The sequence below is a fragment of the Lepisosteus platostomus genome, chromosome 8 (genome assembly GCF_059453375.1).
Source record: "Lepisosteus platostomus isolate fLepPlt1 chromosome 8, fLepPlt1.hap1, whole genome shotgun sequence".
NCBI lineage: Eukaryota > Metazoa > Chordata > Actinopteri > Semionotiformes > Lepisosteidae > Lepisosteus > Lepisosteus platostomus.
Genome location: NC_142618.1, coordinates 17445789 through 17466257, shown reverse-complemented (window position 1 = coordinate 17466257; position 20469 = coordinate 17445789). Strand labels below are relative to the sequence as shown.

The following is a 20469-nucleotide window of genomic DNA, read 5'->3' as shown; positions in this document are numbered from 1 at the left end:
TGGCCTGGGCGAAACCAGGAACCGTTCAGTCTGACACACCTTTGCGCCTGACCACATCCCTAGAGCACAGCTGACAACAGTTCTCGTCTTCCTCTCTCTGAGACAGACTTCCTCCTGCCAGACTCTGACTGCAACTCAAGAGCACAGCTCGCGATAACCCTGCTCTTCCTCTCTCTGTCTCACTCTCGTTTACTCTGACACAGCTCTTCCCTGATCACAACCTGAGAGCACAGCTTGAGACAACCCCCTTTTTCTTCCTCTGTGTCTCTCTCATCTCTTTCCTCTCCCCCTGTACTGATATTGCCACACCACACGGGTTTTCCTAGAACAGAAGTCATTGCTTAAAACTCTCCTTCCTCAAAAGATGCATCTTCTCTTTGCTGCATGCTTTGCAAAATCACTAGATCATTTTAATTGTGTCCACACGAAATGTTAATGTCAGGCACAATGAATGTGCAAAGCAGTGCCTGCAGATCTCTGCAGCTGGTACACAAACCAATCGAGTGAGACGTGTGAAACAAGAGGAATTCATTCATTTCACAGCTGAAAAAAACCCCTCCCAAGTGTGTGAAACCTCACCTCACAGGTGCACAAGTGCTCAACGATCAATCCCTACGTGAGCACAGGTATAGTATTCTGGGTCACCAGTGCGTTAGTGCTGCTGAGCGATGGAGCAGGAACAAGCAGCTGGAGGAGGACAGTGGAGGACAGTGGTGGACAATGTCAGCTCTCGGCACCCTGAGCACTCTGCTCCAGTCAGGGCCTGGTTTCCTGCTCCCCGGCCATGAATACCTCCAGCCCTGGAGTGTTCACCCAAGTGTTCACCCATCAGACAATCGGTGCTTGGGCACAGGTAGATAAGGCTCCCAGTGCGTCAGGGTTTCTGAGAGATGGAGCAGGAAAAGGCGGCTGGCGGAGGGAGAGGGGTCTGTGTGCTGGAAGCGAGGAGGAGGAAGGTGATGGCACCCAGATATCTCTAATGAATAAGGGCCCCAGAGTGAACCATGTAATGCAGTAGATCATGGCTTAACGATGGTGATGTAGCAGGAGCCTTACAGGACACAGAGCCTCAGTCAGTGGCCCAGGACGGTGTGGGGCAGGGGATGAAGAAGAGGAGGGCGAAGGTTATTATATTAGTTGATGAGGGTGTTAGTCGGGGATGTAGCTCAGTGGTAGAGCACATGCTTTGCATGTATGAGGCACAATGAATGTGCAAAGCAGTGCCTGCAGATCTCTGCAGCTGGTACACAAACCAATCGAGTGAGACGTGTGAAACAAGAGGAATTCATTCATTTCACAGCTGAAAAAAACCCGTCCCATGTGTGTGCAACCTCATCTCACAGGTACACAAGTACCCCAGCATCCCCAGTTTGGGTTTGAGGGTCAGGCCCGGATTCCCCCTGGAGGGTGTGATGACGATGGCCGGTGGGCTGACCAGAGGGAGCTGTGACAGAGGCTGCTGCTGTCTTCCTTCCCCCGTTCCCTGGTGCTGTGGAGGACTGGGAAAAGTGGGCGCCTGACCCCTTAACCCCTGGAGATTGGGTACCTGCTGCCTCCGTCACCCCCTGGCAAGAGGTGATGGTTTGAAGAGCCAGCCGCCTGAGCCGTGTGGTGGTGGCCAAGCACCCTGTGCCAGCTTCATGTCAGCAGACATATCACCCTGCAGCTCCCAGCTGGCAACCCCCTGAAGCTCAGCAAGTGTGAGCCTGGTCAGTACCTGGATGGGAGACCTCCTGGGAAAGCTAAGGTTGCTGCTGGAAGAGGTGTTAGTGGGGCCAGCAGGGGGCGCTCACCCTGTGGTCCATGTGGGTCCTAATGCCCCAGTATAGTGACGGGGACACTATACCGTAAACAGGCGCCGTCCTTCGGATGAGATGTAAACCTGAGGTTCTGACTCTCTGTGGTATTTAAAAATCTGAGGATGTTTCTCAAAGAGAATAGGGTTGTAACCCTGATCTCCTAACCAAACTTCCCTTTGGCCCTTATCAATCGTGGCTTCCTAATAATCCCCATCTCTGAATTGGTTTCATCACTGATAGCTGATGTGTGGTGAGTGATCTGGCACACTATGGCTGCCGTCGCATCATCCAGGTGGGGCTGCATATTGGTGGAGGGGAGTCCCCATTACCTGTAAAGCGCTTTGAGTGGAGTGTCCAGAAAAGCCTATATAAGTGTAAGTTATTATTATTTGTAGTTTTTTGTAGATGAGCAAATCTTAAACTAATCCTAAACTAATTCCCCTTTGGTTTCTGCTTGTGACCCTGTGTCCTTGTTTCACCACTGAGTGTGAAACAGGCCCCTGGGCTCAACCTTTCTCTGCCTGGATCAAACCCCTTCTCAGTCTCAGCCCCACTGTTCCAGAGGAGACTGAGCTGTCTCAACCCGTCCATGGCAGGGAGGTCAGGGAGTGTCAAACCGAGCTCTGAGAGCAGGACAGTCGGTGACCAGTTGGGACAGCAGTCGGACAGAGACAGTGACTCACCGGCTTGGGGCTGGGAGCTGACCCTGGAGTCCGGGGCTGAGAGGAGCTGAGCTGCTACGTCAGCGTACACGACATCACTGTGAGGACCTTAACACAGCGAGAGAGAGGAGACAAGAGGGAATCAATCTGTAATAAATGCACGCAACAGGACAGGAGGCACAGCGAGAGAGAGGAGATCACAGAGAATCCCTCAGTAATAAACACAACAGTACAGGAGGCACAGTGAGAGACAGGAGGAGTAATCACAGGCCAGCGTTCTACCGTCCCTAATTTAGAATATTGCATATTTTTTTAATAATATTGCTGATCAGTGCTGAGAACGTCAGAGTTTAAAGGAATGTTCTACACTGAGGTTCCTAAGAACCAGGACATATCTGGTGTTGAACTGAGAAGACTAGTGGGTACCGGATACAAGAGATCAAAATTCTCAAACTTCAGCCCTCAACCCAGGGATTCTTCTGTTTTCAACAGTGAAAACTCAAGCAAGGGACAGAAGTGGACACTGTGTGGAAGAGCATTTAAAACTGTGATCAGGAAGCGCTTCTTTACACAAAGGGTGGTGGGAGTGTGGGACAGTGTTTCTGAGCCAGTCATTGAAGCCGATGTCCTGGCTTCTTCCAAGCAACATCTGGATGAGATCCACTTATCGATTAGGGATACACTAAAAAATACTGTAGACTCTTACCTTCTTTGTTCTTGTCTCTCAAGTGTTTCCAGTAGCACAGTGCAGCAGAAACAACCACCGCAATCACAGACAGGACTCCCAGCACAATCGGGACTGTAGGCTCTGTTGAGACTAAAAACACAATTAAAAAAAAAAAAACAACAAATTTATGACCCAGCATTGAGTTCATTAATTAAAGCATATAGAGCTTCACTTGTAGATTTAATCAACTTTTGCAGAAAAATTGAAAGACAACACCACAAACTATAGATCGTAAGAAACAAAACAACTTTTCCTTAATTTTTATAAGATTATTTTCCTGATTATGCATTAAAAAGATGCACTCTTTTCAAAGATCACAAACTGCTTATTTGCAATTTTTACAGTAAAAACCTCATATCGTAAATGTAAAACCTTGTTAAATCACAAAGTATCAAAAACCCAATGTTCTTATTAAGTGGCTGCAAAAACTCTTGTCACGTATCTGGACCTGAATCCAAATAATACCCACAGAAAAAAAGAATGAGTGGGTGGGATCTAATGCTCAATGTGAAAGGAGTGCTCTGATAGGTGAAACTAGCTGTCATTCAGTGAAATCTGACCATTTAGAGATTTAGGGGAGGTTCATACAGTAGGTGCCCACAGCAAAGAGTTATATCAGTTTCCTTTTGTCTGACTGTGAATAAAGTGATAAGTGAAACTCTTATCTAATGGGCTCCCCCAGCCCATAATAATAATAAGTTAGACATTTAAAAACCCATCATTCAGAATAGATGCCAAAGGGACTATGTCTAACTCAAGCCCACACAGGCCTGTAGTGATACAGTGGACAGACAAGTGGCACTGTCTGATTCTCTTCCTCCTGATGCTTTGAATCTTATTACCTTATAAAAATAATTAATCTTATTATTATTATCTGCCCTGTCTACAAATGTCTTAGTAATTACTTAAAGCAGGACAGACTAGTGCAACAAGGTGATCTTAATATGTATAAATTATCATTCAATTTCTATTTGTCTGAATGACCCATTTTAAACGGAGAACAGAGGCACTTCTTTACACAAAGAGTGGTGGGGGTGTGGATCAAGCTGCCCAGCCATGTATGAGATCCTGAGATGAATTATATACTAACAACCAAGGGGGCAGGGAGTGTGAACAGTGGGAGTGTGACTTCAGCAGCTGTGCACTTTGTAACTGTGTCAGTGTTCGGAGTAGGCTGGATACACAGTAACACATGCATTGGTTTCCAATTACTGATCAGAGAAGAGAAGTCGCAATGAGGTCAAAAGTGAATAGCAGACAAAGAACGTCATGGCATCCACAGCGAGGTCACGACTCCGATAGCATGTCACCATAGGAGTGAGGGCATCAGGATCACATCGTGAGACACATTGCGACTGGCCCACCACTGTCATGGCGCCACTAGCGATATTAAGTCCAAATATCGCGATATGACATACCCCGACAAAAGTGCCCTGCCCCTATGTCACGACATAGAGCCCGCATATCGCGATATGACATACCCCAACAATCACGGTGATTTTACATACATTACAACCACAGGTTGTAAATGCATCAGTAAATGCATCTCCCCAAGGGTAATATCGAGTGAGGCGCCATGAGAATAAAAACTGCAAAGGTATTAAAATATTAAGTTCTGAAGATCTTGTTTGATTCTTCATGATACTTCTAAACTTGTACGAAACCCACGAAATGAGTACTGTAGCCATTCGCCTGGCGCTGCGGCCGAAGAGCGCCCGGCTGGGGTACTAGGAAAGCCGCTGACTGCAAAACGGGCGTACAGTTTGGTGAGATCGCCCGCATTCTTGTAAATAGCTCCCTGGTTTCGCACCCCTTTCATACTTGTACCCAATTGCCACCCTACCGCTGTGTAACTACCTGCTCGCTCACTCTCTCTGCTAGCGCAGGGGCGCGGGGGTGCTGTGCTACCTGTGCCGAAAAATAAAGGCACGTGTTTCATTCAACGACTGTATGAATCTCTGTGTCCGTCCGCGCCAATGCTACAGTTTTCTATTTTCGATACCAAAAGACACCTAACTGGGAAATTCGTGACTTCCCACAAGACTTCACACTCAATTGTTATAGTCGCATTACAGTGCCAATTCATCGTACCTTTAATTGCAAGATAGTGTGCTAATGAAAAGCTAATGAAAGCGTCAAATACATACTTTGGATGTATTTTAATAATAATTTAATAATAATAATATAGCGCTTTTTCTGGACACTCCACTCAAAGCGCTTTACAGGTAATGGTGCAGCATTGGTGGATGATGCGACGGCAGCCATAGTGCGCCAGAACGCTCACCACACATCAGCTATCTGGGGAAATTTGGCCAGGATGCCGGGGTTACACCCCTACTCTTTTCAAGAAACACCCTGGGATTTTTAATGACCACAGAGAGTCAGGACCTCGCTTTTACATCTCATCCGAAGGACGGCGCCTGTTTACAGTATAGTGTCCCCGTCACTATACTGGGGGCATTAGGACCAACATGAGCCGCAGGGTGAGCAGGCTGGCCCCACTAACACCTCTTCCAGCAGCAACCTTAGTTTTTCCCAGTAGGTCTCCCATCCAGGTACTGACCAGGCTCACACCTGCTTAGCTTCAGTGGATTGCCAGTTGTGAGTTGCAGGGTGATATGGCTGCTGGCTAATTTATTGCGGGCTATTTTAGCTCTGTAAACGTCGTTCACTTAAAAATACTGCAGGACATTTAGAGGCGATCTGAATAGTTATCTGTAAAATGCACACTCGCATCTATCCGCAATATTATCTTAATGTTAGTCATGCATTCCAAATCTTGTCATGTATTTACAGGGGAAATTTTAGAACCTCTCCGTGCTCACCCTCCAATTTACAATGCAATCCTCGATCGGTATAATCAGCAGAATTAGCGGAACCTTATGATACATACTCTCACACACACAGGTTAAGCAACAATTACCTAGGTTGCTGAACGCTACTGTGCCACGGCGGACACACACAAAAAACAATCCGTGCCTGCCTCTGATGTGAGGTTTTGGTCTTCTAGACCAGAAGCGGGCGTCGGGACTTGTAATTGAATAGCGATCACTGGGATTCGTGCCGGTGATCTTAATACGACACAGAGAGCGATCGACACGCTTTTACAGTCCGTGTAGCGACTGCAGGGATACTCAGAGCTGCTGTGTGTAAGAAAGACAAAATAAGATCTGCTTGGAACTAAGATTTGCTTGCATAGCAAGACGGTTTGAGACTCGAAGGTGTTTGAAGGATAATATTTCCGTGGTTTATTTTCGCTTTCAGATTTTAGGAGATCATTCTCTCAGCACCCAGGGAGATGGTGGAGAGCGAGTCCGGACGTGTCTGAGAGACCGATCCCCACGGCAAGTGACGCTTTATTGATACAATTGACGCAGGAGCACAAGGGAAGACCCCACATGTGAGAATCCGCCCACAAGTAAACTTAGTTTTCTTAGCTTAGCTCACATGCTGCTGATGATATTGGCGTGTAAAACAGATTGTCTTTTTGTATTTAGATTCAAGGACTCGAGTTCAACGGTCCTTTTCTCTCTCTCGAGCGAGTCCGTTCCAAACGGGAATCTTGTGTTATTGAGGCGAACGTAGCGTGTAAAACAAGGAACTGGACCTCTTGATGACCAAGTACCTGTTCGTCTGCCGCCAGTTGTGACCCAGTTATGAAGCGATGTACTCCCTTTAGCTGCCTCCCTAAATTCTTTCTCTTTTTTTTCTGAAGACCTGCTCTCCTGTTTCTGTAATTGAACCATATTTATACAACAAAGAATATGCATGGCAGCTGTTTATATCAAATGCAAAACGACTGGCTTGTCTACTCATTTAAGTAAATAGCTTTAAGGAAATCTCAAATCTAGCTAGATAAGCAGCAGACAATAACGTGGCGAGCTCGTCGGTTTGCAAAACTTAGAATAGGTGAGTGAAAATAGTCTTTCTTAAACACAAACTGCTCAATACGACACCCTTGGTGTGTTGCTTTTGTACAGTCCTGAAAACTCTGTGTATTATCTTCTCACCGTTCAAAAATGTTTAACTCGTCCTCCGCAGGTGTAGTTTCCTCCGTTGCTTATCGCTGCTTTTTTCATCGCTTTTTACAACGAACAGGAGGCGGGCACTTATGCTCGGGTGAGATCAATTAGGTCAAAGATGTTTTTTTCTAGCGGGAGATCCGTTCTAAATACAGAAGCAGAATCGTCGAGTGACGAAAAAAATCAAATTGGTTGGACTTTTTTTCCACAAGCAGAACAGGGCACTTGGGCCAATAAGGGCAAAGGGGCGGGGGCTCGGGCCACTGTAGCCCCCCCTGCACCGCACGTCCCTGCTGCTGGGAGCCGGAATGAACTCATACTCGCTCCCTGTGCTGAAACAGACTTAGCGCTTCCCCGAGCACCGTCTAGAGCTGCTGGAAAGGGCTCTGTGTCCTACTGCTGCTGCTCAACATATCGGTTCCATGGTGTAATGGTTAGCACTCTGGACTCTGAATCCAGCGATCCGAGTTCAAATCTCGGTGGGACCTGTCTTTTTCAGCTCGCTCTTACTACTCGGTGAGCATTTTGATCATCTTACATGTGTACTTCAAACCTTTCATGTATCGTTAGATTAGCAGCGATCACTTCCTAAACTTAAATACGAGATTTTCCTCCTTATTTCGGCTTTGTTTGCTTTATTACAGGTGTGTTTTTACGATACCAGAGTCAGATTCAAGTTCTGTGCTGGATGAAGGCAGCTCCTTCCCGCCTCTCTGATCTGCTCGCCCAATAAAGTCTGCTTTACTACTAAAAGAGAGAAGCAGAGCCTGGGAAATGACAGCTTTATGCTGTTTTTGGAAGAAACCGGTTTTTCTTTGAATTGGAAATCAAGCGGAATTTCAACGTCTTGGAGAGGCACACATTTTCGGTTGTTGGTGAGTGAGACGTATCCCTGTCCAGCACTGCGCTGCGCTGTCCTGGTCTTGGACTAGGAAGTGGTCTATAAACACCAGCAACACAGCAACTTATCTTAACCCATCTCCAGCTTTTCTAACTTGTTTTCTACATTTTGTCTTTTAAAATAACATCTCTGAACATCTTTTACTGCTCCTGTCTGCCAGCAATGACTTTGACGAAAGACTAATTACTTGTGCGCTTGTGTCACGTTCAAATTCCGCTTCGTTTCGACATCAAAGAAACATCGTTTTCTTCCAAAACATCATACAGCTGTCACGGCTTCCAGACTTTAGTTCTCTCTTTCATTAGTCTAAACTTAGGCCATGTTATTGTTGTTTCACTCAGTTGAGCAGTTTGAAATAGTTTCTCCTTACTCTGCTTCTCTCTTTCAGCAGGAAAGCGCCGTGTTGGGCGAGCAGATCAGATTCGGAAAAGAGCTGCTTTCATCAAGCAAATTATCTGAACTTGACTTTGGATCCTAAAACCTAGTCGACTTAGGTTCCACCGAGATTTGTACTCGGATCGCTGGATTCAAAGTCCAGAGTGCTAACCATTACACCATGGAACCAGCAGCTGTGAAACGCGTCTACAGATCCCCGCTCTGATCTTCTGCATGTTAAACCCGTCTGAGTGAGACTACAGTATCTGTGACGTCGATGCTCTGCTGTAGCCGCTGTGCATCTCAGCGCTACAATCGGTTCTGTCCGCTTTCAGTCTCACAGATACGTCCGCACTCCCGCTTAACAGTCACCGATCATTAACCATCGGGCTCCAGATACTCCGCTCCTGCGCTCTGAGTCATTTGTGAGAGGAAAGAGCGCGTGGAAAATTAATTTTCCTGAGTGCCAGTGGTGTAGTGGTATCATGCAAAATTCCCGTTCTTTTGACCTGGGTTTGATTCCCGGCTGGCGCATAAGAAATGGTGTTGTTTTAAGCCTTAATAAAGCACTGTTAATCATTCCTATTTTAATACTGTTAGGGATTACTTGTGCAATTTATCTCACGGACGTTTTACACCAACATAATAAAGAAATGTAGAAACGAAAAATAGATTTCACAGGTCAATTGACTGATTAAAAAATCAGGCTACTGCTTATTGATAAACTTACAGAAGGTGGACTTTGGTCTCCAATTTTGTTCCACAAGTTTTTTTGTTGCAATTGAGCTTAAAGCTGAGACGATCTCCAAATAATATATTAACTAGTCTGCAAGACACTGACCTTCGTGTGGATGTATATCCATATGAAGTAAGAGAGGTTACTTCCACATCTTGACCGTGGGATGTTAAACCTCCACCTTTCAGCCAGAACACACAAGAGGTTTATTTCTGAGTTGTAATTTAAGTTATAAGAGATACAAATTCTCAGGTTCTCCATTCAGCTCCCTTTAAAACACAGTTCTAAATGATATGTACAAATACACATCACTGAAACCAGTCCAAACACAGTTTTACTGCTGCCAGGACTCGAACCTAGATCTTCAACTCATAGAGCTGATGTGTTTGATTGCTTGTTACACCAAAGAAGCTCATGCACAGTATACACAACCTCCCACAGCAACTAAACAACAGCCTTATACAATGAGGGGTTGCCAGTCACTGACTACAGCTCTCTGTCAGGAAGTGTGGCGAGTTTTTAACGGTAATAACAGGACAATCACAGGTGAGGACAATTAACACCAGTAACTTTTGCTTCAGCCTTTATTGAGCTTTCGATCAACCTCTGATATTCGCTATTTTTAGTTTTCTATTTCAGAGAACAGCAAAACAACACCTTTCTTCGAACCAGATTCAAACCAGCGACCTAAGAAATCCCAGCAGTTTTCACTACAGTCCTCCGCTCTACCAACTGAGCTATCGAAGGGACGGCATGAAAATTTCTTCTCACATGTTCAGGCCAAATACGTGCGGTGTTCTTGGTCATTTCAGTTTCAGTTCGACGTCAGGTTTTTAACTCGTTTCTGCAGTCTTGTTTCAAGCGTTTCTCTGTCATTTGACTTCACAGGTACGCGTAATTTTTGTAGTAATTTGAGAACACTCTTAATAGAAATTGCAACACTTTACAGCGAGTGCCGGAGACAAACGTGTCCAGCCATGAGGATCAGATCAATAGTGCAGCGAGCTGCCCGCTCGCTCAGGTTTCTCGACCTCAGAACACAGGGGGCCCTGCTCCTCACGGAGTGATGTCTATGTATAGGTTGTGGTCACTGTGCCTGTCCTGTGACACTGGGCCTATACTTCATCTGGGTCTGTTTTTGGTACCTGTCTATTACCTTAGTCAGATACTCAGCTTGTGTGTGTTGATGTTCAAGTCTGTGTTGTGTTTATGTGTGTGTGTCCCAGTGGTTGAGGTAGTGTTGTTTCGCTTATGCTGTGATTTGGTTTATTGTGGTTCATGCTGATTAAGCAGTGCTGTCCTGAGGCAGGCTGGTGTCAGTGTACTTCAGAGCCTACTGGCTGAGAAGGGCTCTTCAGTGGACTCAGCTCCTTGCTCAGCAGGGCCTTGTGGCAGAAGGAGAGCTGGTCACTGTTTCTCAGGTGTAACCAGTATTTTATTTTATTTCTTTAATAAACACTTTATTTCTTTTGTGTTTGCCTAATTCGGCCCTGCACACATTCTTAGGCATTGTTCTCTGCACAAGGAGCATGTTTTTTACAGAACTATGCTTGTTTGCCCTTGCCCTCACATGGAATTTATATATATATATATGAGTGCCATCCAATTTTCAGAAACATCCAGAACAAAAGAGCAGGGTCCAAAGAGGGACAGAGATGTACTGCAAGTACATTTATTTTTATTCAAGAGCTCACCCTGTCCTGCTGAATCTTACATTAAAAACACAGAATTGTGTTTATCCATGCAATCTCCTACGGATGTTTCTACTGAATGAAAAAATGAGGCACATCTTGTTCATCTTCAGTGTCCAGGGAGGCTGTAAAGGACACAAACGGAGGAAAAGTAGACTCTTGCCTGACCAGGAACCAAACACAGGCTGCAGCAGTGAGAGCACCCAACCCTAACCACTAGACCACCAGGGAGACAGGCAGTTCTTTCCCTGTGTGTGAAGAGAAGACAGCATTAACTGGGATTCGCGCTGGAAGTCTTAATAGGACACAGAGAGCGATCGACACGCTTTTACAGTCGACATCAAAGAAACATCGTTTTCTTCCAAAACATCATACAGCTGCAGAATAATTTTAGTTTCGTGGTCTTTCTGATGTATGAGTTCCGAAAACCGTCTTTGAGAACACAGACGGAGAGATTAGAGTGGTCGTGGCCGTCAGAGGTGAAATGAGACACAATGGGCTTGGAGAGATCTTTAATCTTCAGAGCCCTGACGTGTTCTCTGAAGCGGTCTCCGAGTCTCCTTCCTGTTTCTCCAATGTAGATGGCTGGGGATTTACTGCAAGAGATACAGTAAATAAGGTTGCTGGAGGTACAAGATGCTGTCTCGGTGATCTGGAATTGTCCTGAGGGGCTTTGAATGACTGTGGTGGTGGCTGTGTACTTGCAGGTGATACAGCGAGCTCTGTTGCAAGGGAAAGTGCCTGGTGTGGATGGTTGTTGAGGGCGGTCAAGGGAGCTGTGAACAAGGAGGTTACGCAGATTAGGTGGTCGGCGATATGAGATGATAGGGCGATCAGAAAAGAGGGCCCCAATGGAGGGATCATCCTGTAGGATGGAAAAGTTCTGGTTAATGGTCCTGGGGATAGGAAGTGTGTTAGGGTGGTAAGGAAGCACCAAAGGAATGCGGTTGTTACGGCGGGAGTTCCTGATCGGGTTGATGTTCCGGGGGGTGTTTTTGGCTCGGGCAAGGGCCCTGTCAATCACACTGCTGGGGTATCCTCTGTTGATGAAAAATGAGTACATTTCGAGGGCTTGGTTCTCGAAGTCGGTCGTCGCTGCATAATCGTCGTAACCTAAGGAACTGTGAGAAAGGAAGAGAGTTTTTAGTGTGGTTGGGGTGAAATGAGTTGTACAGCAGGTAGCTGTGTAAATCCGTGGGTTTGTAATAATAATAGCTTACACTTATATAGCGCTTTTCTGGACACTCCACTCAAAGCACTTTACAGGTAATGGGGTCTCCCCTCCACCACCACCAATGTGCAGCATCCACCTGGATGATGCGACGGCAGCCATAGTGCGCCAGAACGCTCACCACACATCAGCTATCAGTGGGGAGGAGAGCAGAGAGTAATGAAGCCAATTCATAGATGGGGATTATTAGGAGGCCATGATTGATTAAGGCCAATGGGAAATTTGGCCAGGACGCCGGGGTTACACCCCTACTCTTTTCGAGAAACGCCCTGGGATTTTTAATGACCACAGAGAGTCAGGACCTCGGTTTTACGTCTCATCCGAAGGACGGCACCTGTTTACAGTATAGTGTCCCCATCACTCTACTCGGGCATTAGGACCCACGTGGACCACAGGGTGAGCGCCCCCTGCTGGCCCCACTAACACCTCTTCCAGCAGCAACCTTAGTTTTTCCCAGGAGGTCTCCCATCCAGGTACTGACCAGACTCACACCTGCTTAGCTTCAGTGGATTGCCAGTTGTGAGTTGCAGGGTGATATAGAGGACAGTCAGGGGTAGTTAATGGAGAAGTTGACGTCTAGAAACGGAAGAGTAGTGGAAGATATGTTAACCGTATATTTGAGGGACGGGTGGAAGTTGGTGAAATGGTGCAGGAAGAACTCAAGCTGATCGTTGGAGCATGTGGTCAATATATCGTTTGTAGAGGTCAGGGACATAGCCAGTGTAGGAAGCGAAGAAGCGTTCTTCTACGCTATATACGTATATTTATATACGTTATATATAAATATAACGCAGAATACTCTTTTAACAAATGTTGCTATTACAATTTGTGGACTGTTTGTACACCGCAAAAATTTCTTTACGGTGGTGCATTAGTGCAAAACTACAAAAATGAGCACGAACAAAAAACGGCACAACACAAGCTGTATGTTGAAGAGTTCACGAAAAAGAAAGAGTGCACAAAAAAGAGAAAGATATGTTGTAACATGAAAAAGTTCTTTCACACTATTTATTGTACAGTATTTCAATAGATAACACTGCGGATTATACCGCAGCAGAAACGGTTCTGCTCAACTTTGTTTTTAAGATCCGTCTTAGCCCTCCTTACTTTACGCCTAAATTCCTTCTCTTTCTCCCTGACTGACCATACATCAGTACATTATGCTGAACTTGTGAGAAAAGCTCCACCCTCCGTTCCTTCGATAGCATGTTTTACCATGACATAACCATCGGGCTCCAGATACTCCGCTCCAGCGCTCTGGGTCATTTGTGAGAGGAGAGCTCTGAAATAGTCGCGTGGAAGAGCACTTCACCGCAATTTAACTGGATAATTGCTGTCCGAGATTTGAACTCGGATCACTGGAACCGCTGGCTTGTGAGCAACCTTTAAAGATCCGTTACGAGATCTTCTGCGTGTTTAATTTGTCTGCGTGAGACTCCGGTGTCTGTGTGACGTCAAAGTCTGTGTAGCGACAGCAGCGACACTCAGAGCTGCTGTGTGTAAGAAAGTGAAAATAAGATCTGCTTGGCACAAAGACCTTGTTGCATAGCGAGACGTCTTGATACTTGAAGGTGTTTGTGGGATTATTTTTCCGTGACTTATTTTGTCCAGTTTGAAATAGTACGTTATGTTTTAACATTTTGTTTAGCTGGTTCTTACAGGTAGATACGTAAGATTTAAAGTGATTGTCCTTAGAATACTAAGCAATTCTCATTAATAATGTGTTTCTGTATCGGCAATTAGCGGGCTTTAGGTGCTTTCAAATTTCTACCACTTCTTCCACTTACAGCATCTCCGTGGTTTGTAGTAAACAAACGGGTAAGAAAAAATACTATCAGCGAATTACACGTAACAAGAACAAAAAAGTCACCAGGCATTTCTTTGCATCTATCCGTTAAGTCAAGGCAAATGATCAAGCAGGGAGTGAATTATCAGATGTTAATTACATTAATACACTAAAATGCTTCTGACAGTTCGGACATTGAAACGTTAAGGTATTGCCCAGGTAATGCCCTGGCTAATCTCATGCTATTTCCCCGTCCCAAAAACCACACACCTTCACTATCTCCGTTCCTCGTATCCGAGCTCTCAGGGCTGCCCTTTGAATGCTCCCACCTCAGCTACTTAATTAATGAATTGGCAACACTTGGGAGAAGAGGACAGAGCAATTAGAAAAAAAAAATAACACTCCAACCACGGACCGTAACACAAATCACATTAATAGTGGTAGTGAATCCGAAAATGTTTTTAACACATTGAAATGCAAACGTATTCTAACTTTCTCATTTTCAACTTCTTCTTAGCACTCAGTGCACTTCGTGAAGATCTAGGTGAGTAAATGTGTTTCTTCTCCCTGTCAGGCCCACTCAGGTGAGCAGGGCCACACTGTTACGATGTCCTTAAGTTTGTACCCTGTCGTTATATAATTCAGGGGACGTCAGTCCTGGTCCTGGGGGTCAGTAACAAGCTGATTCAGGCCATGAAGATCCCAACAGGACTGAAGAACAATTAGCTGCCCCCCACTTTGTAAAGACTCAGAACATTTTAATTGTGATCAATTAAGCGGGAGATCTTTTAAATGTAGTATTTTAAAGATTATTTGGAAATAATCATGACTTTAAGCCACAAACCACCAATGTTTGTCCCGTCATGCAGTTGCTTGTTATATTTATCATTAAGTTAACTTTTGTTCCAAAACTTAAAAAGGTGGTGATTAAGGGTGACTTATAAAACATACTGATAAGGGCTTTCTCAACAAGTGACAAGATTACTGGCAATCAGTCAGTGAATGGTTCAAATACAAAGGGTAGTTAGCTGCAGTCATGATGCCTAAATATAACTTTTGGTTAACAATGATGAGCTCTTGAACTTGAGTTCGGAGTTCTCATCCTATTTTCTGCTTTGTTTGCTTTATTACAAGTGTGTTTTTACTATTTTAGGGTCTTCGGGTGCTTTGCTTGATGAAAGAAGTTACTTTCCGACTCTCTGCTTTAGTACTAGAAGAGCGAAGCAGTCTGGAAGATATGAAAAAGGTGTGATATTTTGGAAGAAAGCGGTTTTTCTTTGATTTCGTAATCAAGCATAATTTCACCTCGACACATAAACACTTTGGTTTAAAGAGACGTTATTTTAAAACACAAAATGTAGAAATCACATGTATCCAAGTTGACTACTTGAGCGCTCTTTCCTCTCACAAATGACCCAGAGCGCAGGAGCGGAGTATCTGCAGCTCAAATGTTATTTTGTGGTGATAGTTAACAGACGTGGTTCAAGTAGGTATCTGCGTCAGGAGGGAAAAGGAGTTCTTCTCTGACCGGGAATCGAACCCAGGCCACGGCGGTGAGAGCACCAAATCCTAACCACTAAACCACCAGGGACATGGTTGCCTCCCTCCCTGTGTGTGAAAAGAAGACAGCAGTAACTGGGATTCGCGCCGGTGATCTTAATAGGACACAGAGAGAGATCGACACACTTTTGCAGTCTGTGAAGCGACAGCAGCACGCTGAGAGCTACTGTGTGTAAGAAAGTGAAAATAAGATCTGCTTGGTACAAAGACCTTGTTGCATAGCGAAACGTCTTGAGACTCGAAGGTGTTTGTGGGATTATTTTCCGTGATTTATTTTCGTTTTCACATTTTAGGAGATCATTCTCTCAGACCAGCAGGGTGGTGGTTGGGAGCGAGTCCGGACGTGTCTAAGAGACCGAGCTCTTCAGTGTGAGTTTTTAGCGATTTGGAGATTGATTGTAGGAACGGGCAGGTAGGAAGTATGGATCCTGTGCAGGACTACGGAGAGAGAGGGAACACCAATCCAAATCGCCAAGTATAATGTATACCAGGAAGCAAGCAAGAAGGTCGGAAAACGAGAAAGACAACCAAAGAGCAGCAACCAAAACTCAAAACAAGGTTGAATCATCAATGTTTGAAATTTGCTCCAAAATCCGGTTATAAAAATCATATTAGCTTAAAGGCACCGTAGCTGTATTTTGACAGTAACACTTTCGAAGTTACTGCTAGTATAAACAGATGAGTGTCCCCGCGCACATTTCTAGCACAGTTACATGGATTTTTAAACTTTACAAGACGAAGATAAATGAGAAAGACAGACTTAATATTATAAAGACTCAAAATCAAAACCATAAAGATAACTAAGTATGGAACTAGTAAAAACACCAAACACTGAAATCGACAAACCTTTATTTACATATTATCCATTTGTGAATACGAAGCAGAAGTAGCTCCCACTGAATCCAAACACCAGGTGTGTTAAAATACCGCGCACCGATTTCTGTTTGTATGACAGATAGCTTGCAAATAAGAATATTTTAAAGCGGACAAAGAACGAAAATAGAGCAATCGGTACTCCTGGCAGGTCTAAATTGAAAAACCATGTGAGTGACATACCAGCACTTGCTTGGTTGAACTCCAGACCCATGTCTTGGCAGCAGGGAGCACTGCGAAAACTACCTTAAATGAGAGCGGACACTGTGATTGGACAATTCTTGTTAGCGATACGGGTCTTGATTGGTTAAGACTACTAACAATGAACAGAAGGCAATGTGCTAGTGAGCAGCCCGATGTGTTTAAAAGAAAGACGAGCCAGGTAGGAGTCAAACCTGCAATCTTCTGATCCGTAGTCAGACGCGTTATCCATTGCGCCACTGGCCCCGCTGATAGCGATGCACCGCACCAGAGTGAGGTCCGCGCCGCTACTAGTACGGCATCGCCCCGCTCCAACTTTTCTAACTTGGATACATGTGTTTTCTACATTTTGTCGAAATCTATGTGTAACGTTGAAACTCCGCTTGATTTCGACATCAAAGAAAAACCGTTTTCTTGCAAAACACCATACAGCTGTCACGTATTCCAGACTTTAGTTATCTCTTCAATTAGTGTCATTTAAGGTCCTGTTGTTGTTTCACTCAGTTGAGCAGTTGGAGATATTTTTAAGTTGTGACCTTTATTATTATTCAGCTGTGACCTTTTAAACATAAATCAGAAGGACAGCAGACCCTGTTGGGCGAGCAGATCACAGATTCTGGAAAAAAAAGCTTCCTTCATCAATGAAAATTACCTGAATGGCTCTGGAATCCTAAAAGCACACCTGTAATGAAGCAATGAGAGCCGAAATCAAGAGAGTTTCGTACATAAGTTCAGGAAGTGATCGATTTTAACTTAACGATATATTAAAGGTTTCTTTTTTTACACTTAAGATTTACAAAACGCTGACCCGTTTTGGTTGAGAAAGATGTAAGAAAAGACACACCTGCCAGGTCCCACTGAGATTTGAACTCAGATCGCTGGATTCAGAAGCTTACAGAAGGTGGACCAACAGGTGTCTCCACCCCATGCCTACTGCAGTCTCGCTGGCCGTTGCCGGAAGGTTGAAAGCGCACCAGTATTTTTTTAGCCTTTTGTCAAAGTCACTGCTGGCAGACAGGAGCTGTAGGACGCAGAGCCATATCCAGCAGCTCTAGACGGTGCTCGGGGAAGCGCTAAGTCTGTTTCAGCACAGGGAACGAGTATGAGCTCATTCTCAGCTCTCTGCGGTTGTTTCATTGAGTTTGTGATTACCAGTCACTGACTGGGGCTATCAGGGCGAGTCGACACACTGGATACTTCGGTAAAAACAGGACAATCACACTTGAGGACAACCAACACCGGGAGCGTTTGCTTCAGCCTTTATTAAGCTTTCGACCAACCGCTGAGATGCGCTATTTTTAATTTTTAATTTTAATTTTCACAGCACAGGGAGCGAGTATGAGCTCATTCCGGCTCGGTTACCGTCATACTGGGTTTTTGAGGCTCTTTTCATTGCAACGTGAAAACAAAACTGCCCACAACGTGTCTTACCTAGTGTAGGAAGGATAGATATCACATTTAACAAAAACCTTTCTGGAGATGCCGGGGATTGAACCTGGGGCCTCATACATGCAAAGCATGCACTCTACCGCTGAGCTACAACAGGCTCACCTCTCTGCGGTTGTTTCATTGAGTTTGTGATTACCAGTCACTGACTGGGGCTATCAGGGCGAGTCGACATACTGGATACTTCGGTAAAAACGGGACAATCACACTTGAGGACAACCAACACCGGGAGCGTTTGCTTCAGCCTTTATTAAGCTTTCGACCAACCTCTGAGATGTGCTATTTTTAATTTTCAAGAGATTGATCCAGTGAACAATAAAAAAAGCCTTCCTTCGAGCCGGATTCGAACCAGCGACCTAAGGATTCCCAGCGATTTCCACTACAGTCCTCCGCTCTACCAACTGAGCTATCGAAGGGACGATGACAAGAGTTTCTTTTCTCACACTTTCAGCCCAAATTCGTGCGGTGTTCCTGGTCATTTCAATCTCAGTTCGACGTCAGGTTTTTAACTCGTTTCTGCAGTCTTGTTTTAAGCGTTTCTCTGTAATTTGACTTCATGGGTACGCGTAATTTTTGTTGTAATATGGGAACACTCTTAATAGAAATTGCAACACTTTACAGCGAGTGGCTGGAGACAAACATTTCGTGAGTTCATTCCAATACCGCCCCGTGTCCAGCTATGAGGATCAGATCAAATAGTGCAGCGAGCTGCCCGCTCACTCAGGTTTCTTGACCTCAGAACACAGGGTGTCCTGCTCCTCCCGGAGAGGGGGCGGGTGCTGAGAGCAGCAGAGACACAGGTGTCTGCCTGACATACATGTGCACAAAAAGGAGACCTCATCGTTCTTGTCGAGGGTGTGAGACAGAATCAGCCTGGCAAAAGCTTGGGTGAGGTTTCAGAAGTCAGTCCAGCGTTTTGGACGGGGCACTCCGGTAGTGTTCTGACTTTGAGGAGTGTCATATCCAGCAGTGTGGAACTGAACACTTTTCTTTCTGTCGGGATCTTCAGAGCACGATTACAAATAAAAACACCCGAGACTAAAGAAATAACAGTAAATAAAACACGTGTTAATCTCACTTCAGGAAACCCTTTACAATAACATTTTACTAAACGTTTTTTTTTTACATTTACCAACATCTGTTCAAAGAAAACTGCAGGTTAGCAAATTGTTAAAAAAGGAGTATGTTTCAATTAAGAAGTATTTCTTTCCAAGCAATGCACTCGGGATGATGAAACGATGATGCCTTGGAAAATAAAAAGCAAGGAGAAACAGTAATTCTGCGATTTATCCAAGTATTAAATTTGGGAATACAGAGGGGAAACGCGAATCTCCCCGACTCCCAGTTCGAGGTGCGGGAGCGACAGGAGACGGGTAAACAAGTCAACAGTCCTCCCAGACGTGATTGGCTAAACTCTGCCCGCATCATGGTAGGAGTTCGGGCGACGATTGGGCGAAATTGACCCAGATTGAGAATCTGCACTCTTGATTGGTCAAGTGTTGGTAGCAAGACGAACGTTGATTGGCTAAGACTAGGATGACTGAAAAGAGAGGGCATCAGGCGCAGAGGGGAATTAGCTCAAATGGTAGAGCGCTCGCTTAGCATGCGAGAGGTAGCGGGATCGATGCCCGCATTCTCCAGTCCGTTTTGTATCCCCAAGCAGCGAGCAAGGAAGTTGAAATTTCACAGCTCAGAGCAGTGTTAATGAAGGGAATCCCTTTGTCCAGTTTGAAATAGTACGTTATGTTTTAACATTTTGTTTAGCTGGTTCTTACACGTAGATACGTAAGGTTTAAAGTGATTGTCCTTAGAATACTAAGCAATTCTCATTAATAATGTGTTTCTGTATCGGCAATTAGCGGGCTTTAGGTGCTTTCAAATTTCTACCGCTTCTTCCACTTAACAGCATCTCCGTGGTTTGTAGTAAACAAACGGGTAAGAAAAAATACTATCAGCGAATTACGCGTAATAAGAACAAAAAAGTCACCAGGCATTTCTTTGCATCTATCCGTTAAGTCAAGGCAAATGATCAAGCAGGGAGTGAATTATCAGATGTCAATTACATTAACACACTAAAATGCTTCTGACAGTTCGGACATTGAAACGTTAAGGTATTGCCCAGGTAATGCCCTGGCTAATCTCATGCTATTTCCCCGTCCCAAAAACCACACACCTTCACTATCTCCGTTCCTCGTATCCGAGCTCTCAGGGCTGCCCTTTAAATTCTCCCACCTCAGCTTCTTAATTAATGAATTGGCAACACTTGGGAGAAGAGGAGAGAGCAATTAGAAAAAAAAATAACACTCCAACCACGGACCGTAACACAAATCACATTAATAGTGGTAGTGAATCCGAAAATGTTTTTAACACATTGAAATGCAAACGTATTCTAACTTTCTCATTTTCAACTTCTTCTTAGCACTCAGTGCACTTCGTGAAGATCTAAGTGAGTAAATGTG

The 20469-nt window shown here is 44.7% G+C and overlaps 5 non-coding genes across 5 annotated transcripts; 2 read left to right on the top strand and 3 right to left on the bottom strand.

Annotated features, from left to right (window-relative positions):
- The first annotated feature begins 7626 nt into the window (after positions 1-7626).
- trnaq-cug (transfer RNA glutamine (anticodon CUG)) lies at positions 7627-7698 on the top strand. Its single transcript has one exon. It is a non-coding gene; the product is annotated as a tRNA-Gln (tRNA).
- Positions 7699-8603: 905 nt separating this feature from the next.
- trnaq-uug (transfer RNA glutamine (anticodon UUG)) lies at positions 8604-8675 on the bottom strand. Its single transcript has one exon. It is a non-coding gene; the product is annotated as a tRNA-Gln (tRNA).
- Positions 8676-15449: 6774 nt separating this feature from the next.
- trnae-cuc (transfer RNA glutamic acid (anticodon CUC)) lies at positions 15450-15521 on the bottom strand. The gene has a single exon. It is a non-coding gene; the product is annotated as a tRNA-Glu (tRNA).
- A 2817-nt stretch (positions 15522-18338) lies between these two features.
- Positions 18339-18426, bottom strand: trnay-gua (transfer RNA tyrosine (anticodon GUA)). The gene is given in 2 exon segments: positions 18339-18374; positions 18390-18426. It is a non-coding gene; the product is annotated as a tRNA-Tyr (tRNA).
- Positions 18427-19577: 1151 nt separating this feature from the next.
- Positions 19578-19650, top strand: trnaa-agc (transfer RNA alanine (anticodon AGC)). The gene has a single exon. It is a non-coding gene; the product is annotated as a tRNA-Ala (tRNA).
- The last annotated feature ends 819 nt before the right edge of the window (positions 19651-20469 follow it).